Source organism: Schistocerca piceifrons, chromosome 1 (genome assembly GCF_021461385.2).
Source record: "Schistocerca piceifrons isolate TAMUIC-IGC-003096 chromosome 1, iqSchPice1.1, whole genome shotgun sequence".
NCBI classification, from domain to species: Eukaryota; Metazoa; Arthropoda; class Insecta; order Orthoptera; family Acrididae; genus Schistocerca; species Schistocerca piceifrons.
In genome coordinates this window covers 319,074,811-319,082,117 of record NC_060138.1, presented here as the reverse complement: position 1 = coordinate 319,082,117, position 7,307 = coordinate 319,074,811, and the positions used below count along the sequence as shown (strand labels likewise).

The following is a 7,307-nucleotide window of genomic DNA, read 5'->3' as shown; positions in this document are numbered from 1 at the left end:
TGGAAGAAGGACTAAGTCTTCACCATTTCCTTTTCATCACTGTTTTGCTGCGATCATCTTGAGTAACCTTGTTTCCAATATAAATATCCTTGCTTTAATTACCTTCACCCTCCGGATGGTCCGTTTATTATTTTCACAAAGTCTAGTGATTTGATGTTGGCATCTATCTTCAGCCCTACAGTGAATTTTGACGAAAAAAGTGAGGAAAACTAGATTTCGTCAACCTCAAACTAATTACATGTTTTACTAACAGTTGCAAATAGATACAACTGCTTTGTTAATAATCCACTGACCATCTCTTGCTGAAAAATTGCCGACATCAATTCGTGAAATCAGACAACAGCTGCAATCATCACAGACCTAGTGATGCAACATTACTTATCAGCTGGTCCACCCGTTCATCGGGACCCTTTGCGACGAAGGTTCCATTCCTCTAGTCTTGCTATGAGTTGCCCCTCTTAACGATTTCCTAAATGTGACAGTTCATTTAATTCTCAAAATGGACAGACTCAAGACCACGAACTTGTTATGTAGACTACATTGGTGAGCAAAAAATCTTTTTTTTTCAGTTACTAGAGCTGTATACACTGTTTCTGAATCCAGATCTAATTTCAGAATTTCTGCGCGGGCGCCAATTTTCATCATTTCATGGTTTTTGTAAATGTTTAATGCTGCCTATGTTTTATATGCGTCTATCAAAATGACACGCTCTTGTAATAGGACTTCCAAATGTAAACACTAGAAAATAGTCAGTGCACAAAGGAATCAAAGAAATGAGTAACATAAGAGTAATGTAAAGTAGTCATACCTAGGAATATTTCCTTCCCAGTTACCTGTGATACATGCATGTTAAACAATGCTTTGTGAGGATCAACCGTAGCCGGACTACACTGCTGTGGTGAATTTGCCTTGATAACGCTTTTCTTTGCGAGAAAAGTCCTCCTGGAACAGTTCTCCGTGTTTGTCACTAACTGCGCCGTAATTTTTCGGGAAGAAGACCAACTGTAGAAGAACTGTAGTTGAGGTAACATGTGACATCGCACGAGGTATTATGTCAACAGTTATTGTATAAAACCGTGATAGCCCTCTGCGTTATGGTTGCGTAAAACGTTCAATCGCAACCCAATTTATTATGCAGCGCTGGTAGAAATACAATTTTAGCGTCAGCAAGAGAAGTGAGAAAATACCAAAGGTCTCGAGTTCGAGTCTCTGTCCGGCGCACAGTTTTATTGTCAGGATGTTTCATATCATTGCATATTCCGCTGCAGAGTGAAGATTTCACTCTAGAAACAAGAGGAGTTTTCACCATTTTTTTCTGTCGAGGTAGTAGTTCATCAGGGAAGGCTATTTTTTTAACGTAACAGCTGTTTTTTCCTGTCTTTGTTGTTCCACTCGCACAGAAAGCAACAGTGCTTTGTGTGCCCCAACTACATGGCACGAACAATTATAATTACCTTGAGATCTCCACATATACGCCACTTGTATTAATCATACTGGAGAAATGTGTTACTGAGTTATATATAGTTCAGGTAGTTGTCAGGTACGAAAAGAGACGAGGTCGCAATTGTTCTGCGCAGAATGTACCTTACGTGAATTTTTTCATATAACAGGAAGAATTACCACTGATAATGCTCTTACGCCTATAAAACGTAGAATAATGATTTCACAATTGCCTGAGTAAAACGTAGGAATCAGTGACTGATACCGAATTTAAATTCCAAAAACGTCGTGAAACTTGAACTGTTCTTATTCGGTATTTTCCCGGTCAATAAGAATAAATACTACAAATAATGATTTTAACCATCATGATATCGGTTATGGTACACGGCCATGATTATAAAAAGGAAATATGACCAACGTATGCGAGGTCTATTATTAATTAAACAATCGAATCATCATCATCATCATCATCATCATTTAAGACTGATTATGCCTTTCAGCGTTCAGTCTGGAGCATAGCCCCCTTATAAAATTCCTCCATTATCCCCAATTCAGTGCTAACATTGGTGCCTCTTCTGATGTTAAACCTATTACTTCAAAATCATTCTTAACCGAATCCAGGTACCTTCTCCTTGGTCTGCCCCGACTCCTTCTACCCTCTACTGTTGAACTCATGAGTCTCTTGGGTAACCTTGCTTCTCCCATGCGTGTAACACGACCCCACCATCTAAGCCTCTTCGCCCTGACTGCTACATCTACAGAGTTCATTCCCAGTTTTTCTTTGATTTCCTCATTGTGGACACCCTCCTGCCATTGTTCCCATCTACCAGTATCTGTAATCATCCTAGCTACTTTCATATCCGTAACTTCAACCTTGTTGATAAGGTAACCTGAATCCACCCAGCTTTCGCTCCCATACAACAAAGTTGCGCGAAACATTGAACGGTGCACAGATAACTTAGTCTCGGTACTGACTTCCTTCTTGCAGAAGAGAGTAGATCGTAGCTGAGCGCTCACTGCATTAGCTTTGCTACACCTCGCTTCCAGTTCTTTTACTATGTTGCCATCCTGTGAGAATATGCATCCTAAGTACTTGAAACCGTCCACCTGTTCTAACTTTGTTCCTCCTATTTGTCACTCAATCCGTTTATATTTCTTTCCCACCGACATTACTTTCGTTTTGGAGATGCTAATCTTCATACCATAGTCCTTACATTTCTGATCTAGCTCTGAAATATTACTTTGCAAACTTTCAATCGAATCTGCCATCACAACTAAGTCATCCGCATATGCAAGACTGCTTATTTTGTGTTCACATATCTTGATCTCACCCAGCCAGTCTATTGTTTTCAACATATGCTCCATAAATAATATGAACAACAGTGGAGACAGGTTGCAGCCTTGTCTTACCCCTGAAACTACTCTGAACTATGAACTCAATTTACCGTCAACTCTAACTGCTGCCTGACTATCCATGTAAAGACCTTTAATTGCTTCCAAAAGTTTGCCTCCTATTCCATAATCTCATAGAACAGACAATAACTTCCTAGGAACCCAGTCATATGCCTTTTCTAGATCTATAAAGCATAGATACAATTCCCTGTTCCACTCATAACACTTCTCCATTATTTGCCGTAAGCTAAAGATCTGGGGGGGGGGGGGGGGGGGGATGTTTAAGGGGGCTAAACAGCGAAGGTCATCAGTCCCTAAAGATCTGGTCCTGACAACCTCTAAGAGGCCTAAACCCACACTGATTTTCGTCCAGTTGGTCCTCAACTAATACTCGCACTTTCCTTTCAACAATACCTGAGAAGATTTTACCCACAACGCTGATTAAAGAAATACCTCTGTAGTTGTTACAATCTTTTCTGTTTCCATGTTTAAAGATTGGTGTGATTACTGCTTTTCTCCAGTCTGATGGAACCTGTCCCGACTCCCAGGCCATTTCAATTATCCTGTGTAGCCATTTAAGACCTGACATTCCACTGTATTTGATGAGTTCCGACTTAATTTCATCCACCCCAGCTGCTTTATTGCACGGCAATCTATTGACCATTTTTTCCACTTCCTGAAATGTGATTCTATTTCCATCATCATTCCTATCCCATTCTACCTCGAAATCTGAAACATTGCTGATCGTATTTTCACCTACATTGAGCAACTCTTCAAAATATTCCCTCCATCTGCCCAAGGCATCCACAGAATTCATCAGCAGTTTTCATGGCCTGTCCAAAATACTTGTCATTTCCTTCTTACCTCCCTTTCGAAGACTGCTGATTACATTCCAGAACGGTTTTCCAGCAGCTTGACCCATAGTCTCCAACCTGTTTCCAAATTCTTCCCAAGATTTCTTCTTGGATGCTGCAATTATCTGTTTGGCTTTGTTTCTTTCTTCAACATATCTTTCTCTGTCTACCTGAGTTCTAGTATGTAGCCATTTTTGATACTCCTTCTTTCTCCTTTTACAGGCTGCCTTGACTGTCTCATTCCACTAAATCGAATTGCCGGAAATTAATTTAAATTATGATAACATTTTACCATCATGGGGCTGACATGTAGAGGTTGTTACAATAAGTCATGTGACCGTGTATCGCTAACGTAAGTAATGGCAGTGAAGTAGAGCGTATTATCAGTCGGTAGTGCGGTGGATGTGGAGATGCAAGAGAATGGTAAAAAGATGTCAGTATGTTTATACGGACTGAGGACCATACCATCAATATCGTACCTGATTTGCTTGTGAATAAACGCGAATATTCCACCATGTTTGCAAAGAATGACGTACCATTCGCGTTCGTGAAACACAGTGTACGTAAAAAGGTCCTATCCGAAAGGGACTGGAGCTGAGTGTCATACCATCTCAATGATAGTTTAAAATCCAACAAGAACTGCTGCTTTCAGTGAATGCAGCGCCGTCACAACTATGTACCGTATGAACTTCGAGAAGGGAAATACAAGCAGTGGGGATTGGGCGTCGTGTATCTGGCAAAATGAACGTTGCTCGCAGCTGCACTTTAAGTTCCACATCTTCATTCGGCCAAATAACACAGCGGCTGGAAGGTATGTAACAGGAGACGTGTAATGTAATTCGACGAGCCATCCTTTTGTCATTTTTTAAATGACCCAAGGCGTCGAGTGCACCGATGGCCCAAAGAGGCGTTTAACTCTCAATATATGTACAGTTCAGGCCTAGGCGATTCATAATTTTGTGCGGGTGGTTTTCGTATCGCGGCTTGAACCCATTTATGTATGTTACCGTGAACATAAACTACGATTTTATTTCAACGCTCTCCGAGACCAAGTGTTGCCCTTTCTTCTACGCCTTCACGGTATGTATGCTCTATACACTACTATACTAACAACAGCTGTGTTTAGAAGTCTGCACGCATACGTTCCTGGTCAGACGAACAGTCACACATCCTACCACACTTCCACCGGTCCGCTAAATCGCTTGATCTTAAACCCACAGAAAAGTCTCGCAGTGCTTAGAACAGCGGGTGGAACGTAGTAATCAACACGTCTACAATTTGATAACCCTGCGGGATGTGACAAACAATGTGTGCCTTCGGCTTGACACGGCACACCTGAAGAAACTGGTGCACTCTCTTCCTCGCCGAACTGAGGCCGTTATCACGAGAAGAGGCGATGTCACAGTGTACGAAAGTGATGTCTGCTGGGGTAGCTGCGAGGAGTATTCAACAAATAATGTTACACATTTTTTTCCGAAGGCAGGTTGCTTTTATTCAGGATTTCAGTGCACCATATTATTCCCTATTCTTTCGGCTACAAAACCATATTTTTTTAAAGATAATCTCCGTTCAATGCTACGGCGTTGAGCCACTTTACTGGGAAGGCCTTTATGCTCGCATATTACCAATCTAACTGCCGGCGCCAGAGCCAACGTCTTATTGCATCAATACAGAATAACCTTTTCAGAGTCCCAGAGAGCCGTCCCCATGACTGTACTAGCTGAGGGTGCGGCTTTGAACTTTTCCTTCGGAGAAGAGAAAGGTGGCGCAACTGCCGTTTGGTTTCCGGTTCGAAGTGACGAACTCCTCTGTGACGATGTTCGACAGTAAATTGTCTCGCAATGGGCAAGCAATTCCGCGCTGATGGCCCTTCATTACTCTTCATGATCTTCGGTTAGGCGGTGTGGAACGCAGCGGGCACATGACATACCTTTGAGTACACCAACTGGGAGGCAACGCCCTTGCCGCAGTGGATACACCGGTTCCCGTGAGGCTGCCGAAGTTAAGCGCTGTCGGGCGTGCTCGGTACTTGCATGGGTGACCACCTGGGCCGCCATGCGCTGTTGCCATTTTGTGGGGTGCACTCAGCCTCGTGATGCCAATTGAGGAGCTACTCGACCGAATAGTAGCGGCTTCGGTCAAGAATACCATCATAACGACCGGGAGAGCAGTGTGCTGACCCCTGGTGGACGAGTGTCAGCACTACCAACAGAGCGCTAGTCGAATATGCTGCGTCAGTCATCCCGAATGCTAGCGTCCGCACGTTCGAACACTGCAAAAGTCACAGCTGCGTGCGGCCGGCCCGCACACGGCCGATCGGACATGTTTGCTCGACTTTTTGTGATGGTGACGGAAGCCTGTCGCAACTACTCACCGCGCTTTTATTCACTGCCAAGTCTCCGTAGACATTCTGCAAACGCCTATGAATATTTGCGACGCTTTGGTTTTCTGGCGAAAGAAAAAACGTACCTCCGTCTTAGACGCCATTTTGAGGACCACATGTAGCGCCACCACGCGCCGGAACTCCATGAAACTATAAGGGCTGAAGCGGGAATACTGCAGTATGTCGCATAACAGATCCCGCAATTTTTTTTTCAAGCGAATTTGGCTGAGGAAAAAGAAGGTGTTGCTTTACTTAGTGTTGCATTGAGCAAAGATATATTTCTGTACATTGCACTGTTTCTGTTTCTCCTTCTACACGAACCTGTTATTAAAGCGAAATTAGAATTATATTAATACCTTCAGCTGCAGACGGGCCTTGATATACTTCAATGGGGACAGGTGAAAATGGGTGTCCCCCAACCGGGGCTCGAACCCGTGATCTCCTGCGTACATGGCAGACGCTCTATCCAGCTAAGCCACCGAGGGCACAAAAGATACTATGGCAGCAGGGACTATCTCGCGTACGCCTCCCGCGAGACCCACATTCTCACCTTGTATGACCACACACTACATTCGGAGAGTCCCATGCCCACACTCTCATTACTCGTCGAAGACATTCTTACCAAGTACCGTACGAGTTCGGGGGATATGTGTGCATCCGCACAGAAGAAAAAGGTCATGGCCGGTATTGCCAGAACTATATACTTACAGTACCGGCCATTAAAATTGCTTCAGCACGAAGATGGCGTGCTACAGACGCAAAATTTAACCGACGGGAAGAAGATGCTGTGATATGGAAATGATTAGCTTTTCAGAGCATTCACACAAGGTTGGCGTCGGTGGCGACACCTACAATGTGCTGACATGAGGAAAGTTTACAACCCATTTCTCATACACAAACAGCCTGGTGAAACGTTGTTGTGATGCCTCGTGTAAGGAGGAGAAATGCGTACCATCACGTTTCCGACTTTGATAAAGGTCGGATTGTAGCATATCGCGATTGCGGTTTATCGTATCGCGACATTGCTAATCGCGTTGGTCGAGATCCAATGACTGTTAGCAGAATATAGAATCGGTGGGTTCAGGAGGGTAATACGGAACGCCGTGCTGGATCCCAACGGCCTCGTATTCTAGCAGTCGAGATGACAGGCATCTTATCCGCATGTCTGTAAAGGATCGTGCAGCTATGTCTCGATCCCTGAGTCAACAGATGGGGACGTTTGCAAGACAACAACCATC

General features: G+C 43.7%; 1 non-coding gene across 1 annotated transcript; it reads right to left on the bottom strand.

Moving 5' to 3' along the window:
- Positions 1-6,480: 6,480 nt before the first annotated feature.
- On the bottom strand, positions 6,481-6,554 carry Trnat-ugu. Its single transcript has one exon. It is a non-coding gene; the product is annotated as a tRNA-Thr (tRNA).
- Positions 6,555-7,307: the final 753 nt, after the last annotated feature.